The sequence below is a fragment of the Hylobates moloch genome, unplaced genomic scaffold, assembly GCF_009828535.3.
Source record: "Hylobates moloch isolate HMO894 unplaced genomic scaffold, HMol_V3 SCAFFOLD_18, whole genome shotgun sequence".
Classification (NCBI taxonomy): domain Eukaryota; kingdom Metazoa; phylum Chordata; class Mammalia; order Primates; family Hylobatidae; genus Hylobates; species Hylobates moloch.
In genome coordinates, this window is record NW_026652293.1 from 12,023,631 (window position 1) to 12,039,717 (window position 16,087).

Here is a 16,087-nt window from a genome sequence, read left to right on the forward strand (position 1 = left end):
GGCTCGCTGCAACCTCTGCCTCCCGGGTTCAAGCAATTTTCCTGCTTCAGCCTCTCAAGAAGCTGGGATTACAGGCACCCGCCACCACACCCAACTACTTTTTTTTTTTTTACCATATTGGCCAGGCTGGTCTCGAACCACTGACCTCAAGTGATCTGCCCGCCTCAGCCTCCCGAAGTGCTGGGATTATAGGCGTGAGCCACCTACCTGGCCTGGCTGTTCATTTTTGGGCTTAACAAGTTTCAGTCAGAAAGTTTACCCTTAACCTCAAAACTAGCCTCCTCTACCTTTTATATTAATTTCCTCTTATTCTATCTTTGCTATTCACATGTTTCTTTTCGATCACATGCATTGTTTTCTAAGCTCAAATTATGTCTCCTGTAAGCTTTCTTCAAAGATCCTGTTTTCCAAGTCTTTCTCAATTCCTTTTGGACCTTAAAAAGTTCTTCAGATTTCACTCAAGTTTTAGAGCCTAAAACTGAACACACAAGTTCAGTAAGACTGAACTATACATGAGTATCTGTTTGTGCCGGTAGGAATTAACTTCTAAATCCTTGTTATCTGTGTTCAGAGAAGGTTTGTTTATCAGCTTTGCATATGTGCAAGGACTAAAAGGCTGAAGATTTTTTTGTGTGAATTAGCTGGTATCTGAAAAAATTCTTCTTTTTGATTTATTTTGAGTTTCATATCATGGAACAAAAATCAGACATACAAGTCATCTAAGTGGTTGGCCCAGATCTCAGCTGGCTCCCTCTAATTCATGTGCTGGGAATAGGAAAGTGGGCGGTTTGGACATTTTGGCTTTGTTGCTCTGTAGTGATTTATCCAAATACATTGAGAAAGAGCAAAGAAAGCATGGGGATTAGAACACACTACAGAGTTCTTTAAATTTTATGACTATGAAACATAGCCGTTATTGAATGACAGTCAACCTCTTCCCCTCTTCTCCTCCCGATATATATTAAACCTCACATTTGTCCTGGGCTAAGATGTCAGACCCCCTCACTTTGTAGAGAACGAATACTGAGGAAAGATCAATGCTGGTGTTATGATCCTATCAGCTCTTCTGGGTCAAGACAAGATCTTTGGCAAGCAAGCAAACAAACTATTCTCAGCATGTTCTCTAAGTCAAAGACAGAGGAAGCCTGTAGCACTGAATCTTTCATCTGAGATTAATTATTGGTAATTAAGGTCGAGAGGCAAAGAAAGCCTTATGGAAGGACTCTCGCAAAAAGAGGATTGCTGCAGCTCAGAAATCCAAAAGAAAACTTCCTTTGCCCCACATTTATGGAAAGTTTAATACTGAAATGGGGGAGGGGGATTTATCTTCTAGGAGAGCGTTTGGGTCCTCCTTGCTCAAAAGACATTCCTTCCCAAGCTCTTTTCCTGCAGTGAGGAAGTATAAGCCTAGAATTACCAAGGAAGGTTGGCTAGAGGATATAAATACTTCCTAGCAAAATTCTTTTGCAAATTCTGAAGAAAAGGAAAATTCTGTTGTCATTACATGAGAGTTAAGCATCTCTACTGGAGATGCTCCACTGAAGACAGCATAGTTTCTTTCTTTTTCTTTCTCTCTCTCTCTCTCTCTCTCTTTCTTTCTTTCCTTTCACTGTGTCACCCAGGCTGGAAGGCAGTGGCACAATCTCAGCTCATTGCAGCCTTCACCTCCCAGGTTCAATTGATTCTTGTGCCTCAGCCTCCCAAGTAGCTGGGATTACAGGTATGCAATTTTTGTATTTTTAGTAGACACGGTGTTTCACCATGTTGGCCAGGCAGGTCTCCAACTCCTGGCCTCAAGTGATCCACCCACCTTGGCCTCCCAAAGTGCTGGGATTATAAGTGTGAGCCACCGCACCCAGCCCTCTTTCTTTAAACAACAACAACAACAACAACAACAACAAAAACCCACTATTACATTAGAATGGCTTGAAAAAAAATAAAAGTTAAAGAGTGACAGAGCAAGACCTTCTGTTAAAAAAAAAAAGGCTGGGTGCAAAACTCCTCCTTGAAGCCAGGTGTTCAAGACCAGCCTGGGCAACAAAGCAAGACCTCTGTCACTACAAACAAAACAAAACAAAAGAAATAGTACATGCTATAATAAGAATCCAAATATTATATAAAGGAAAAAGGAAAAGTGCTCCTTTTTTTGCCCTCCCATTTTTACTTCTAAGGTAACTATTATTAACAGTTTTTTGTGCATCTTTCAAAAATATCCCTATGCATATATCTTCTAGCTGTTTGCTCTCTGGATCTGCTGAATAGTTGACATTATGGGACCAAAATTCATTATCCTGGAGATTCTCTATACCTGACTTAAACTGGAACCTCAGTCTTCCTCTTTGTTTTATTCCTTGTTTCAGTGAAGTACCTCTTCCAGTAGGTTTCTGAAAAGGGGTGCTTTGGAAGTAAACTTTGTAAGACCTTACATGTCATAAAATGTCTTTATTCCATCTTTACACGTGAGATTTTGGGTAGCCACAGAATTCTAAGCTGAAAATATCTTCTTTCAGAATCTAAAGGCATTGTTCTATGTCTGTTTCTATTGTTGCCCTTCTGATTCTTTGTCCTTGTATGTGACCTGTTTTTTTGTCTCCCCTCTGGAACTTTTAGCATCTTCTTGTGCACTGAAACATCACTAATGATGTGCCTTGGTGTGGGAGTTTTTTTTTTTATCCATTGTATTGGGTACTTTACCAGATGCTTTGAATCTACAAACTCATTACCTTCAGTTTTGAGAAATTTTATCAAAAATTTTTTGATGATTTTCTCTTCATTTTTCAGTCCTCTCTTCTAGCGTATTTGTAATTCAGTTAATAGATTTTTTGGCTGATTTTCTACATTTCTCTTATTTTCTAGCACCATTAAAAAAAAAAACTCTTTTTTTTTTTTTTTTTTTTTTTTGAGATGGAGTCTTGCTCTGTCACCCAGGCTGGAGTGCAGTGGTGCGATCTGGGCTCACTGCAACCTCCGCCTCCTGGGTTCAAGCGATTCTCCTGCCTCAGCCTCCTGAGTAGCTGAGACTACAGGCGCGTGCCACCATGCCTGGCTAATTTTTTGTGTATTTAGTAGAGATGGGGTTTCACTGTGTTAGCCAGAATGGTCTCGATCTCTTGACCTCGTCATCTGCCCGCCTCGGCCTCCCAGAGTGCTGGGATTACAGGTGTGAGCCACCGTGCCCGACCTTTTTTTTTTTTTTTTTTTGTAGAGTCAAGGTCTCCTTATGTTGCCCAGGCTGGTCTCAAGTGATCCTCCCACCTTGGGCTCCCAAAGTGCTGGGATTACTGGCTTGAGCCACTCTGCCTGCCTGCTAAATTCTTTTTGAGCAATGGCCTCAATTTTATCTTCCATCTTTTCTATTAAGTTTTTCATTTCTTCTATCACACATACCTATATAAGTACACACACATATAAATATATAGACATACATATATATACACATAAATGTATGTATGGGTATTGTATATATGTATATGTATGTTTTAGAGACAGGATCTTGCATTCTTACCCAGGCTAGAGTGTGGTAATGCACCATAGCTCACTGCAGCCTCAAACTCCTGGGCTCAAGTGATCTTTCTGCTTCAGTTTCCTGAGTAGCTGGGATTATAGGCATGTGCTACCATGCCCAGCTAACTTTAAAATTTTTGTAGAGCCAGGGTCTCACTATGTTGTTCAGGCTGGTCTCAAACTCCTGGCTTCAAGCAATCTTCCCTCCTCAGCCTCCCAAAGTGCTGGGATTACAGTTGCGAGCCACTGCGCCCAGGCTTCTACCATATTTTAAATTTCCAAGGCTTCTTTAAAAAATTTTAAATAGCATACTGTTCTTTCTTTCAAGGATACAATCTCTTTTTCAACTCTCGGAGACATTCATTCACTCATTCATCTGGAGGGGCAGGTTTCCAATGTCCTTGCATAGTTTATGGTTCCAAGTTGCTTTGTTCTGTTTGTACTGGCGGGACTTCATGTTATAGACCTTCTGAGATGTGTGATGAAGCTTGGCTGTTTGCTTATATGGAAGGCTGGGACACTCATTATAAGTTATTGAGAACCTTTGTGCACATGCAGGAGGACTTGTCAACTATGGCTTCAGTATAGGGAGATGAGATTGGACTGATTCATTTAAGTTTTTTCTCGTGGGTTGGTCAGATTTCCTAGAGGTGAATCTTCCAAACTCCAGCCTGCAGCATGTAAGACCAGCATTCTACGAGCTGAGTTAGAGAAGAGCCTGGAGCTTTCAACATTCAATATGCAAAGTTTCGTTTATTCCCTTCTCCCTTGTTTTAGTTCAAAATCTACACCCTCACTTGTGTCAGGAGTCCACCAGTCCAGAGACTACCTGTTTTACTCTCTCCAGAAAATGTCTCCAGTCTTCTGTTAATGGAGGGAAAGGGCTCCCCCTTTGGGAGCAGATGGAGGGGAATGGAGGGGAGAATCTGAGAGTCGAAGTGTTTTTAATATAAATTTTCACCCAGTCCTCTTGTTTTTAGACTTACCTCTTCCCCTATTAAAGCTACCTGATGCCACCAATTATGAAGCTTTTTGAGGATTCTGGGGTGCAAATTGAGTTGCTGCCCCACTTCCTCCACTGCTGGCTCAGGATTCGACTTTAAGTCTGATCCATCAGTTCATACTTGCCAGTCTGATTTCCAGCATCCCATGATCTCATCACTATTATCTCTTTCTTCTCCTATTCTTTGTCTTTGTGGTTTTATGACTTATGAAAAGAAAAAGGCTTTATTTTTATTTAACTTTTGTGGTAGTTGTGAAATATGTGAAATATATCCTAAGTTACTCTTTTGGATAAGATATCCTGGTGGGTAGCCTTTGAGTAGAGAGAGGTGAGGAGACATTAGCTTTGGAGTTCCAAAGTCAAATTACACAGAGGCAGAAGAAATCATCTAGATAATTTTTTTTTTTTGAGACAGGGTCTTGCTATGTTGCCCAAGCTGGTCATGAACTCCTGGGCTCAAGTGATCCTTTTGCCTCAGCCTCCCAAAGAGCTGGAATTACAGGCATGAGCCATTGCACCTGGGCTAGATGATTTTTTTTGAAGACTCAAGAGCTGTAGGAGAAAAAAGGCTGGATGGACACTGTCCATCCTGAAACATATGACTGGTTAAGGTGTAAGAATAGAATGTCTTTAGAAGAGTTTGCAAATTTTATCAGTTCATCAGTCAGAGTACTGCAAAGCAACTGCCTGGTCACTCAAGATAGCAGGGAGAAAGGAAGGCAGCTTAAATATGGCACCAAAAAGAATCAAGTAAAGAGGACAGGGCTCAGAGTCATGGAGGGCTACTGCATCTGTTGTTTGGCAGAAATAATTTCTTTGCTCACTCTAAGCTGGATTTTGCTGTCTCCCTCCCATTTCTCTTTATATTTATTTCTCACATAGATCTCAAGTACAGAAAAGAGAGCTGGGCAACAACAAGCTAGGCCTAAATTCACGAGGAGGTGAAAACAACAAAGAATGCAGAGACCTCAATAACCTGTATAATCTAATCTACAAATCCAAACAACTACCAACAGGCTACTGATGTACGAGAGAAGTGGTGTCAAAAGTTTTTATTTGGGGCGAGTTCTTATAAGAACAATGGCACTTTGTCATTTTCATCCACCCCCAGAACAGAGAGGAAATGAGTCTGAATGAGCATATGAGAGATTGAGTCAGATATAACAGGACAATGAAAATGAAGAACCTTGTCAATGGATATTTCAAGGGAGCTATAACAGATTATAGAGGTAAATTAAAGAACTTTCTCCATGGGATACTTATTTTCCCACTTACTATTCTCCTCATATCATCTAGTCTACCCTCCAAAATTTACACATCTCATTCCCTATTTCCACCAAAAAGTATCACCTTTTCCCCTAATTGCTCTATCAAAAACTTAGGTATGTCTTCAACTCCTTTTTCTTCCCCCTCTTCATCAAGATTATAATACATCGTTGATTGTATTACCACTTTCCTCTCAAATCTATCTCTTCCTTTAACTTTCCCCTGCCTTTGCTCTGGTTCAGAGCCTAATGTCCTTTCACTTGAGCCACTGTGAAAGACTTCTTATCAGCTCTACTCTGTAGAGATCCTCCTTCCCTCTGACATGCACTGAATATAATCGGAAGCCTAATCACCCAAAAGTGTGGCACTTAGCAAAACTTTCATTAGCTCTCTGTTACTGACATGATAAAATAAAAATTCTACAGCCTGGCTGGGCATGATGGTTTACTCCAGTAATCATAGCACTTTGGGAGGCTGAGGAGGGAGGATTGCTTAAGGCCAGGAGTTTGAGACCAGCCTGGGCAACATAGTGAGACCCTGTCTCTCTGTATTTTTAAAAAAATATTCTACAGCCCATTTATCAAGATTATTCATGAGCCATCATTAATGTAGTATAATGATTAAGAGCACAGATGTTGGAGCCAGACTACCTGAGTTTAATCCCTATAAACTCTGCCTAGGGTTAAATTCAACTTCAATCGAGCAAACAGTCATCAAGCTCCTAGTATTTTTTTTTTTTTTTTTTGAGACAGAATCTTGCTCTGTCGCACAAGCTGGAGTGCAGTGGCACGATCTCGGCTCACTGCAAGCTCCGCCTCCCAGGTTCACACCATTCTCTTGCCTCAGCCTCCCGAGTAGCTAGGACTACAAGCGCCCACGACCACGCCCGGCCAATTTTTTGTATTTTTAGTAGAGATGGGGTTTCACCCTGTTAGCCAGGATGGTCTCGATCTCCTGACCTCGTGATCCACCCGCCTCGGCCTCCAAAGTGCTGGGATTACAGGCGTGAGACACCGCGCCCGGCCCAAGCTCCTAGTATTTATAATACATGGTATCAGTTGCTATGGGCATTCAAAATAAGTGGCTATCCAGAATGAGCCTATAACCCAAGGGTGGAGAAAGGTGTATAAATGAAATAAATCCATGACAGAGGTATAGACAACATACATAGAGCAATACAGAGGAAGGAATGATTTCATCTCCAATAAAATCCAGAAATATGACTTTGCCATGTTACAATACTGATAAACATAATGCTTTATCCACTTTTCTCCACTCCCATCCCACTCCTACTTCCTATGTTCCCCAGGATTCCTATTAGGTGACCAGCTCTCTTGCCTAATTTCCTTTTAGAAATACAGGCCTGCATGAGGAGCCAGTCCTCACACCACTATGCAGTGATCTGGGTGCTGCTGAAGACTCTGGAGTCCTGGCATTATCCCAGGGATCTGACATCAGTGGACATAAGCCCTATCTGTTCATATTTCACATAGGCATTTTCCATTTCCATATCAAATGCCAAGTTTTCCATGAGGCTCTCCATGATCCTCCTTGCCAGAAAAATCCCATTCTCTTTTATGTTTCTACAGACATACCTATACTTCTGTTAGAGTGGTCTGCCTTGAAATAGTTATGTCCACACATCTTTTCACTAGACTATATTTCCCTGAAGGTTAGGATTAAATCTTATGCTTCTTTGTACCCCTCATACAATATCTTGTATACAGTGGGCACTCACTCATTGCTTACATGAAAACAAGAATGCATAACTTCAGGAAAAAGGTTATGATTTTGGAGCTGCTATTTACATATTCTCCAAGAATAACTAGTAGTTTGTTTATAAATGTAATCCTTGCTTTGGGGTTGGGGGAATTTATTAACATCCTCTTTTTAGAACTTTCAGTACTCTGCTGAAATTCCCTATCTATACAAAAATGTAATTCACCTTTTCTACTGGATCCTTAAACATATTTATAAAAAGGATTTTACGATCCTTGTCTGTTAGTTTCAACATATGGCTCATCTGTGGATCTGCTTCTATTGACTATTTTTTCCCCTCAGTCATATTTTTTTGCTTCTTCCTGAGTCTTGTAACTTTTTATTTTATGCCAGATGTTGTGTGTAAAAGTGTGGCAATAGGTATATCCAGAAAAGGACATGTCCCTTCTGCTGTTAGGCTGCTAGGATTGAGAGCTGAGTCAGTCTAGCCTGTCATAGAGCCAGGTTTGGGCTCTGTTATAGATCAGTTCACCAATTTTTTTTTTTTTTTTTCCAGACGAAGTCTTGCTCTTGTTCCCCAGGCTGGAGTGCAATGGTGTGGTCTTGGCTCACTGCAACCTCCGCCTCCCGGGTTCAAGCAATTCTGCTGCCTCAGCTGGGATTACAGGTGCCTGCCACCATGCCCAGCCAATTTTTGTATTTTAAGTAGAGACAGGGTTTCGCCATATTGGCCAGGCTGGTTTTGAACTCCTGATCTCAGGTGATCTGCCTGCCTCAGCCTCCCAAATCACCAAATGTTTTGAGGGCAGGATCAGGACTGTCTTTTCAGTAGCACTTAAGATCTGAGTGTAGTGAGTCCCCAGAGATCTCTCTATGCCATCCAGCCCAGCTGCCAGCTTTGGGCTGCTGTGGAGTTCTCTGCACTCTTGGTGAGCCACTTCTGTGCATTCAATGAAGGATTTTTGTGCTTTGGAGGGGGTCTTTCTCTACCCTCCTACCCTGTTCTCAGGTTCCACTGTACTGTACTGTACTGCTGCTGTATCATCAGTGAAGGCCCTGTGTACATTGGGTGAGGGCAGGGATCTTTCTCAGATTTCTGTCCTGCCCTTAGCCATCAGCTTGCTGCCACTGTGTACTCAGTGAAGGCCTCATGGGAACGATTTAGGGGTAGGTGGGTACTTATTTGCTCTATAATTAGGGCTTCTTATGGCCAGCCTACATGTGGCCTTCAAAAGTTTGTAGGAAATTCAGCTATTTTCTCCTTATCCTCATCTATGGTGGGTTTGCTCCTCTTAGCCATACCCCTAGGAGGAAAACAGCCATGTATTCCATCTCTCCTAGGAATGGCTCTTCTCTTTCTGGAATTTAGTTCAATTAGAGTACTTTGCATCCTTAGATATCTGCATTTTTTAAAAGTTACGCTTGTTGCTTATCCAGCTTAGCCTTGTTGTTAGGATGAGAGTGATAGTGTAGGACACTATACCATTCCCTTCAATAAATTAGCCCCTTGACTGCGCTTAGAATAAATAAAGCCCTTCATGTAGGGCTGTTAAGAATGGCAACTGATTCCTCCTCTTGTTTTCTTGCCCACTTCCTAGCATTGATACCATAGTCTAAGGAACACTCTGGTGCATCCATCTCCTCTGTAGGATGAAAAGAGGGACTGTGAAGAGGCCAGCTCAACTGAACACTGCTCTGTTTGTGTCTGTGCAGACACGTGGCAATGCATGGGGCAGGAAACACTCCTCCCCTCTGGGAAAAGCACCAACACTAACGTAGTTCTTGGCTAGGATTGGCTACCCCTCCCAGACTTCTCTCACACCGTCTGCTCCCCACATTTTAGGCCCAGCTATTCCATGGAACTTGAATAGCCAAGGGAGCCTGCAGGCAGCCAGAGGGCCAAGGGTGTGGGCTAACTAACTGGAAGAGTGGACCAGCTTGTGACTACATAGGAAAAAATCCTTATTGCTTCTGTAGCACAGCATGGTTCTTAAAAGTCAGACTTGAACACTGAATCTGTTCTTCTGTCCAGAATATATATGCCTTGCTAATCAGTAACTAAGTTTCTCTATTTACTACTTAATGCATAAGAGCTGTATAGATGGAACTCTACTTTCTTTTCTGAGAGTGGAGAAATATTTGCAGTACAACAGGCTGGTTTTAACAACTGAGAGTTTTCTTTTTTTCTTTTTCTTCTCTTATAATTATTTTTACTTCCAGTAGAGTTTATGGAATTGGAAGCCTAGGGGATACCTAGGACTTCTTGCTTCCTCATATAGGAAAGAGAAGAACTAACTTTATCATCTAAACTGGAAACAGGTTCCAAGACAGCAGGAAGCTGTTTGGCCACAAAATGTACCCTACTTCATGGAAACAAATCCCCAAATCAATCATGAAAAGAAGCCAGACTCAGAGCTGGAGGGCTTTTCAGTCCCCATCACTATACCAACTAGGTATGCACTGTATTCTATCAAATATACAAACATCAAATGGGGCAGAGGGGTAAAAGAGCATCAATAATCACAACTCTTGATATTGTCTCACTTGCTAGAGTTGATGGATGGTGACCTAGGTTAGGCAGTGAAATAGACAATAGTGACAAAGTGTGAATTAGACCCAGGGACTGAGAGTAATCTGATAACCAAGATAAGTAGGAGGCTAGCAAATGTGATGAGCCCAGTTCTAGGTTTGCCAAGGGCTAGAATGTCTATGGATCAAAATAAAAAGAACATTTTTTATAATGAGAGTGTTTTAGATAAGGCTGTCATTAGACGGTTCTGCAGCCAGCGATATCTCATGACATTTGCCCCTGATACTCAAATTATTCTTGATATTTTAAGGAGACAGGGCAAAGAGCACATAAAGCTGGAACTGGAATCAGTCCAAGTTAGAATTAAATACATACAGACTCAAAACTAATCTGTCCTCTTGAGGAGGCTAATCTTATTGGCTAGAAGTGGACTGAGCTGATCTCAAAGAATACACTACTATAGACCAGAATGCATTCCTAATATTTGCTCTAATCTTGAAATTTTCCATAGCTTTCTTGGAACTACACCAGATTAAAGCTAAGATATAGCTTTCCTTGCTTGCTACTTTAGGAATACTCTTGCTATCTATGATAAAATGTATTATGTTAAACCATGTGAAATTGCCAATCTTATAGGTAAACAATTGGTCAAACCTGGGCACTTTCATATGATTCAACACCATAGATATTTATTTTTGTGTTTGATCTATGCTTTAGCACTTGTTTGCTACAAAACTGTGGTCGTGGATTCTAAACTCTTTTTTTTTTTTTAATTGAGACAAGATCTCACTTTGTCACCCAGGCTGGAGTGCAGTGGTGTGATCTCAGCTTACTGCAGCCTTGACCTCCTGGGTTCAAGTGATCCTCCTGCTTAGCCCCCCAAGTAGCTGGGACTACAGGTGTGCACCACGGCGCCTGGCTAATTTTTTTATTTTTTGTAGACACAGGTTTTCACCATGTTGCCCAGGCTGGTTCCAAACTACTGAACTCAAGCGATCTGCCCGCTTTGGCCTCCCAAAATGCTAGGATTACAGGCGTGAGCCACCATGCCTGTACTTAAATTCCTTTTTTTTTTTCTCTGAGACGGAGTTTCACTCTTGTGAAGGCTGGAGTGCAATGGTGCGATCCTGGCTCACCACAACCTCTGCCTCCCAGGTTCAAGTGATCCTCCTGCCTCAGCCTCCCGAGTAGCTGGGATTATAGGCATGTACCACCACACCTGGCTAATTTTTGTATTTTTAGTAGAGATGGGGTTTCACCATGTTGTCCAGGCTGGTCTCAAACTCCTGACCTCAGGTGATCTGCCTGCCTCAGCCTCCCAAAGTGTTAGGATTACAGGCATGAGCCACCATGCCCAGCTGACTTAAACTCTTAATAGGGAGAGACCAAGTTACAAATCCAAGTCAAATGAAAGAAATGACAACCTGTCCCAGTCTAAGACTAGTTTGGTACATCTGAACAAGGGAGTATGTTTTGGACTTTCCTCAGTCCAAAGTTCCAAAGATATCCCATTCTTCAATGGTCTTTTATGCTTTCTTCAGACCCATTCCTGGAGGTGAGCCACTCAGTTCATAATCCATACTTCCCTAAAGGTCACTCAGACAGTCATGGAGATGTGATCCCTAATGAGAAAATTAGCAAGTGATGTTCCGTCTCTGGTCCCTGCAGCAAGTGGACTCCTTTGTTAAGAAGTTGGTGACCTACGTCTGTGTCAATATGGTAGCCACTAGCCATACGTAGCTAATGAGTACTTGAAATGTGGCTAGTCCCAATTGAGATGTGGAGTAAACTTTCAAAGACTTAGTAGAAAAGGAAAATATAAGATATCTTAATTATCTTGATAATTTCTATATTAATTACATATTAAAATAATATTTTAAATACATTGGGTTAAATAAGACATATTACAATTAATTTTACCTGTTTTACTTTTTATTTTTATTTTTATTGTTTTTTGAGATGGAGTCTCGCCCTGTCACCCAGGCTGGAGTGCAATGGCGCAATCTCGGCTCACTGCAGCCTCCACCTCCTGGGTTCAAACAATTCTCCTGCCTCAGCCTCCCGAGTAGCTGGGATTACAGGCGCCCACCACCATGCCCAGCTAATTTTTGTATTTTTGTAGAGACGGGGTTTCACCATGTTGGCTAGGCTGGTCTCAAACTCCTGACCTTGTGATCTGCTCGCTTCAGCCTCCCAAAGTGCTGGGATTACAGGTGTGAGCCACCATGCCTGGCCCTTGTTTTACTTTTTTAAATGTTTCTACTAAAACATTTAAAAATACGTATGTGGGCCGGGCGCGGTGGCTCACACCTGTAATCCCAGCACTTCGGGAGGGTGAGGTGGGTGGATCACGAGGTCAGGAGATGAGATCATCCTGGCCAACATCGTGAAACCCCATCTCTACTAAATACAAAAATTAGCTGGGTGTGGTGGTGCGTGCCTGTAATCCCACTACTCGGGAGGCTGAGGCAGGAGAATTGCTTGAACCGGGAGATGGAGGTTGCAGTGAGCTGAGATCGCGCCACTGCACTGCAGCCTGGTGACATAGCAAGACTCCGTCTCAAAAACAAAAAACCAAAAAAACAAAAAAAGTATGTGGCTTGCATTAGATTTCTGTTGGAAAGCGCTGTCCTAAACAGGAAACTTTTGGTCAATGAAATGTCCACTTTAAAGAGCTGGAGTTCTTTAGCTGCTACAGTAGTTACATTTGGTCCATGACCTGAGAAAGCTACGGTTTGCAGTTAAACTTCAGCTGATCCCTTTGATGGCAACAAATGTGGTAACATTTTTAGGTGCAAACACTGAATTATGAGCCATAGTCCTCGGAGACCATTCAAGAGGTTAAAGAGGATAAGTGATTTTTTAAAAAAGATAATAGAAGAGTCAGAGTGAAATTGGGCAATTTCGTGATGCTCAGTTTTGAAAATGAATCAAGACCATCTAGAGAAACCAACATTCTGTTCAAGTACTGCCAAAGTTCTTAAAGTCAGTAACCTCTCCTACTCCTCATCCCCATGTGGCCCTAGAGAACTCCAAGAGCAAGGGGGAGTACAGTGTCTGCTTCATTACATGTCTGTGGTTTGGCAGAGATCACAGCAAACTAGCTTGACCTGGCCAACAAAGCCAGGCAATGGGAGGAAAGGATGAATCGCACAGAGTGAGAGATTTAGAGGAAGAGAGGGTGGGGCAGAGAAGAAGCCAATGTAAATTTTTTTGAGTTAAGGCTTTGCCAAGTCTTAATCAAGGGTAAAAATCACCAAGAAGAAAGGACACTAAAGAACAAGGTAATCAGAGTCTTATATGAAATTGGAGGATATGTGCAATTAGGAAAATTTATTTGGCCCCTTGATATATTGGCAGTAAGCTCTTACAGTTCCAGTCCAATAAGAAAACGAATGGTTTCAATAACATTTAAAAGACATTTCCTAAACTCTAGTTTCAATTACAGAACTATCTGATTAATTTGTTCAATTCTCAAATGCTGAAGCTAATTTAATGAATGGACCATAGCCAGGGAAGCCCAAATTCAGATTTAAATCCTACAGACTGGTTACATGGCATTATTAAAAAATCAGAAAAAATAGTCATCACAATTTTGGAGGCTACCATTTTAGAGTATCTGTTGCAACACCTAGGTGATGAATTCTTACGCAAACCCAACTAGGAAGATTATGAAGATTACTACCATGAATTTTGTAAATATTTCCTGGGCCGGGTGTGGTGGCTTATGCCTGTAATCCTAGCACTTTGGGAGGCTAAAGTGGGCGGATCACCTGAGCTTAGGAGTTCGAGACCACTCTGGGCAACATGGTGAAACCCTGCCTCTACTAAAATACAAAAAATTAGCCAGGCGTGGTGGCACACGCCTGTAGTCCCAGCTACTCAGGAGGCTGAGGCACAAGAATTGCTTGAGCCCAGGAGGCAGAGGTTGCAGTGAGCTGAGATGGCACCACTGCATTCCAGCCTGGGTGAAAGCAAAAGTCTGTCTCAAAAAAAAAAAAAAAAAAAAAAAAAAGAATATTTCCTGAAGATCAAACCCATCAAGAAAATTAGAAAATTATATATACTCCAATGCCCTACTGTACCTTGATCATTCTGTTCGATGCTGAAATAATAGATTTCCACCATTGCCTTTTTCTTTTAAGTCACTCAGTTATAGTGACTGACAGAGTTCTCTATGGCATTTAGAAAGGAATTAAAGCAAATAAACACACGGACATGACACCTCCAAGAATATAAAAGGCCACCCTAATATGCCCATAGAGAAAGGACTTCTGTTATTTCTGATGATTCTTAATATAATGGAAAAGTGTGAAAACTTGTCTGCTTGGTTCTAAAATTTAGTTCACCTCAAAGCTTCCTTGCTGAAGTTCTAGCCACCTTCAGCATACCCACTTTAGCTCACTCTCCTTTCTGATAAAGGTCCAAGTGTTTTTAATGGTGGCAATAGTGCCATAGGTCCAGACCTAGGCAGAACCCCACTCAGCCAAAATAAAGCCATGCATTTCTGTGCTCGTTCTTCACAGACGTCATCTTGCCAGTGGCAAAAGAAAAGTAACTGGTCTGGAGAACCGAATGCCCCTTGCAGTTATATATAAAATTCTATGCATGTGCAATCTTCTGGTATCTGATCATACTTTCAGATTCTCAAATGTGTCTTTGACTCAGAAAATTTTCTTTAAATTATCATCTTGCCTCCTAACACCCTGCTTTAGGCATTGCTTTCTTGATTCTGGCATTGAATTTTTGCCCTAAGGTTAAGAGAGTTTCTTAAATGTAGACCATTGTTATGGAATAAATTATGTTCCCCCCAAATGTATGTGTTACAGCTGTAACTCCCAATGACTGTATCTGGAGATGGGTCATTTAGGGAGGTAATTAAGGTTAAATGATCTTATAAGAGTGGGGCTGTAATCTGATAGGACTCGTGTCCTTATAAGAAAAAGGAGATACCAGAGAGCTCTCTTTCTGTGTGTGCACAGAGTTAAGGCCATGTGAGGACACAGTGAGAAGATGGCTGTCTACAGCTAGGAAGAGAGGCCTCATCAGAAACCAACCCAGATGGCACCTTGATTTTGCACTGCTGGGCTTCAGAACTGTGAGAAAATAAACTTCTATTGTTTAAGCCACCTGCCCTGTGGTATTTTGTTATGTCAGCTTGAGCAGACTACCACAACCATTAAGTTATGAAAATAAGCTTATTTTATCTACACGTCAATATCCCCCATTGAACTACATTGGATATTGACCACCTCTATGATTCAGCCTGGTTTTCAATTCAGATTTACTGCCATCAGATTTTTTTATCATGATATCATAGGTTATTATAGCAAAATTAAATACCCAATCCATCTGCTAGGCACAGATAGAAGCTATGGATTGAGAAAATCAAGGAGTCAGGCAAAGTGGAAGGAATTATCATCACTGCTTGGACTTGGCAGTGAAATAATCCCGGAGAAATTCCATCTTTCTATGATGAAATCAGGCTCTATGTGTGCTCTTGTAATGACATGATACACAAGTATTCAGCCCTGCAAACAGCTTGGATAGCACTTTGTGGAACAAAATTGATGCAATTGGATTAGAGGTATCAATATATTTTATTGGGATCTTAATGTGGGAAAGGGTAATTGCAGGGTAGTAGAGGAGAGACAGAGAAGTGAGAATATAGAAGGAAAGACATGAGAGACTGTTTCCAAGGCGTCAGTTAAAGCTTTGCCATGTCAGCTGGCAGGGCCAGAGCAAGAAGAAAGAGCAGAAAGTTGAGCTGTTTAACGGGAGTCTCCTTAATTAGGACCAACTGTGGGTGAGGAATGCTGACTCGGCTGGCCACAATTTGTTTGAGTTTTCTCTAGTTTCAGAGATTTCCCTTTCTGTCTGCCCCAAGCCTTTGCCCTCCTCTACTTCTTTCACAGGAGTGGGAATGAAAAAACAAGGCACCTTCCTCTCTTTTTCAGATGTTTCCAAGTCAGGAAATTGAAATCCTTCAAAGAGTGAAAGATAACTGAGAATCTCAAGAAAAGCAAAAAATTCCCAGGGATACCATCGAATTCACCTTCAAAGGA

General features: G+C 41.5%; 1 protein-coding gene across 5 annotated transcripts in view; it reads right to left on the reverse strand.

The window, feature by feature from the left end:
- The window catches only part of NAV1 (neuron navigator 1), a 283,952-nt gene that overhangs the window by 42,385 nt on the left and 225,480 nt on the right, over positions 1 to 16,087 (reverse strand). The window lies entirely within an intron of this gene.